Source organism: Marmota marmota, unplaced genomic scaffold (genome assembly GCF_001458135.2).
Source record: "Marmota marmota marmota unplaced genomic scaffold, marMar, whole genome shotgun sequence".
NCBI classification, from domain to species: domain Eukaryota; kingdom Metazoa; phylum Chordata; class Mammalia; order Rodentia; family Sciuridae; genus Marmota; species Marmota marmota.
The window spans coordinates 18,167,108-18,170,591 of NW_026000037.1; the positions used below are offsets into that span (position 1 = coordinate 18,167,108).

Consider the following 3,484-nt stretch of genomic DNA (forward strand, 5'->3'; position numbering starts at 1 on the left):
AGAGACAGGTGTATGGGACCCACTGCTTCCAACACCTTTAAAGCTTGAACTACATAGACAGAATCTGAGATCAAATTAAAAGGAAATGGACATTGTTCAAAGACAAGTTGTTTAATCAAGGGCATTGCTCTATCAGGGTCACCAAAGATTTTTCCTCATGTAGTTGCTCAAGAACAGCCTGACCCTCACTCACAGCTTCGTGGCATTTACCATCTGTTATACATCCTCTAACTAACTTCCAAAGTGGTATAACGCCACCCTCCAAGGTACCTTGCTCATGAGCGAAATCCAGATCTTTCCCTAACTTATCCCAGCTAGGAATCATAAGACTCCCTGAAAAGGCAAACCAAGGAGCTGCTGTATCAGCTTCTCTCAAAAACATCTGCAAAGTGCTCTGCTTTACCTTAAGTCCTTTTGAACGTAACAACCCATCTAGGGCCAACAAAATTGAGCTTGAAGAGGTAGCGCCCGTAATGTTTTTAGAGCTATAAAGAAAGTGAAAGTACAAAAGCCCCGCTCTCTCCTTATTTACAGGGGAGCGTCCTTTTTTCCGCTCTCTCTTTATTTACAGAGAGAGCGCCCCGCTATTTGCTTGCGGATTCCCACTTTACCTGGGAACTTACCGGTGCACCACCCTGACTGCTGAAAGTTCTGGATCCTGGGTTCGAGGAATATGTTCCCCATCCGGGCCACCAATTGCCGCGACCCCTCGCCGGCAAGGGAAAACACGACACAGGATTCTTCCTTCAGCAGTTTATTCAGGCCTTGATTCATGTATCACCTTCTAGTGACCCCTCGCCGAGCGCCCAAGCACAGCCTAATAAAGCCTCCAGCATACCAATCTTAAGCTGCCACGTGGACCTTTCTCATAGGGTGGTAAGGGATTGCGTGCCAATTCTCCATATTAGGAGTTGTTTATCACAGGCCACAGTGGAAGCCGGCGCCATCTTCTAATGGCGGCCACGGTCTAATTAGAACGGCTCACCACACCAGCCCTATGAAAAATTTAAAAAACTTTAAGTCATAAAAGTATCTTCAGTGATCACAATGGAATGAATATAGAAATTGATAGCAGAATGAATAATATTAATTGATAAAAATATGGAAACCAGACAATACAGTATAATAAACAAATACTCAAAGGAGAAATTGGAGGAAAATTCGAAAATATTTCCAAATAATGGAAGATGAAAACAATTTGTTAAAATTTATGAGATGCATTGAAAGCTGTACTCACAAAGAGATTTCTAGCTGTAAAGGCCAACACTAAAACAGAGGATTTCAAAAGAAATCACCTAGTGCTAAACCTAAAAAAAATAGAAAAAGAAGCAATCTAAAATGAAAACAAGTAGAAATGAGGAAATAATAAACATGAAAGTAATGGCAAATGAAGTAAAAAACAGAAACTGAGAGAAGCAACAAAATAAAATGTTTCTTTGACAAAGCCATGGGTGGTGGTACACACATGTAATCCCTGGGACTTAGGGAGTAGAATCAGGAGGATCAAAAGATCCAGGTCCTCAGCAACTTGGCCAGACACTAAGCAACTTAATAAGACCCTGTCTTAAAAATTAAAAATCTAGGGATGAAGTCAGGGTTAGAGAGCCTTCAGGTTCAATGCCTGGGTAGTAGGAGGGAGATGTTGATAAAATTAACAAAAATCAATAAATCTGTAGTTATATTAATAAAAACAGGAGGAACTGACTTAAGAATAAAGAGAAAATATGAATAGAACTTTAGGATGGAGATTGAGCCAAGCTTAAAAAGTGTCATATCAAAGGGAAATCTACAATTAGATGGTTTCCTAGTGAATCTAACAAATATTGACATAATCCAGATGGTCCTTTTCAAAACCTTCCAAAAAATACCAGAAGAGGGAATAATATTCTCTGAGACCAGCATTACTCTCATACCAAAGACAGACAAAGACAATATAAGAAAATTGTAGACTCATATGTTTTATTGATGATAAAAAATTTCTAAACCAAATATTAACTTAAGAGGCTAAGGATGTAGCTCAGTGACAGAGCCCTTATCCAGCAGCATCTGTAAGGCCCCTTCTTCAATCCTTAGCCCAAAATGGTTGTTTTAGTCAGCTTTTTCACTGCTGTGACTACAGGATCTCACTGTAGGAGAGGGAAAGTGTATTTGTGGGCTTACAGTTTCAGAGGAGTTAGTCCAGAGAAGGCCAGCTCCGTTCCTCAAGGCTGGAGGTGAGACAGAACTTCATGACAGAAGAGTGGGACAGAGGGAAGCAGCTGATGTCACGGCGATCATGAAGCAGAGAGAGAGACTCCAGCTTCAGAAACAAAATATATACCCCATCCTCATGCCCCCAATTAATCACTTCCACCAGCCAAATCCCCCCTTCCTCTAGTTACCAATTAGTGAATCACATCAGGGATTAATTTACTGATGGGGTTAAGACTCTCACAATCCAGTCATTTCTTCTCTGAAATTTCTTTTCTCACACGTGAGCTTTCAGGGGAGACCTCATATCCAAATCATAACAATGGCATAGCATACATAAAATAAACACAGTAGCAGAGTGACAGAATTACATATAATAAATTTGTGGAATTTATCCCAGCAATGCAAGATTGTTTCAATTGAGTAAAATCAATCATTGTGATATTATTGCATGATACATGATAACAAAGAAGAAACATATCACACTGGATCATATCCATTGATAGTGAAAAAGCATTTGACAAAAGACAACACTCTCTAAAAATGAAATCGATCATAAAATTGGCATACAATACACTTCTTAAACATGATAAAAGGCGTTTACGGCTAACATGGTATTCAATGGTAAAAAATTAAAAGCTTTTCTCCTAAGATCAAGAACAAGAAAAGAAGCTTATTCTCAATACAGTTAGTCTACACCTAGAACACATTACTGGAAGGTCTAGCCAGAGCAATAGATTAAAAAAAAAATATCTTAAGGCATTCACATTGGAAAAGAAGTAAAACTAACTATCTCTATTCACAGACTATATGATCTTCTACATATGTAAAGCAAAATCCCAAGAAACACACATACACACAAACTATTACAGTTAATAAACAAATTCACCAGTTACTGGGTATAAAATCAGCCTGTGATAATCAGTTGAGTTTTTACACAATAGCATTGAACAATCCAAAAGGAAATAAATAGTAATTAAGGAAAGTAAAAAAGAAATAGGCAGAGGAAATTACAAAGATTTGTTGAAAGTAATTAAAGAAGAACTAAATAATTGGAAAGATATTCCTTATTAATGGTGGAAAGGTATAACATTATTGAAATGACATTTCTTCCAAAAGAATCTACAGATTCAGTGCAACCCTTATAAAAATGCAATTACATCTCTCACAGAAATAGAACCTCTGTTCCTCAGATTCTCATGGAATCACAAGATAAGTTGAATAGTCAAAACCATATTGAAAAAGACATAAAGCCATTAATCTGTGGTCAATTTATTTTTACAATGATGCCAAG

At 37.7% G+C, this 3,484-nt stretch overlaps 1 long non-coding RNA gene across 1 annotated transcript in view; it reads right to left on the reverse strand.

Annotated features, from left to right (window-relative positions):
* LOC125619451 overlaps positions 1–442 on the reverse strand; it is a 15,512-nt gene extending 15,070 nt beyond the window's left edge. Inside the window, exon 1 of the long non-coding RNA XR_007351012.1 lies at positions 184–442. This is a non-coding gene — a long non-coding RNA (uncharacterized LOC125619451). The remainder of the gene's footprint in view (positions 1–183) is intronic.
* Positions 443–3,484: the final 3,042 nt, after the last annotated feature.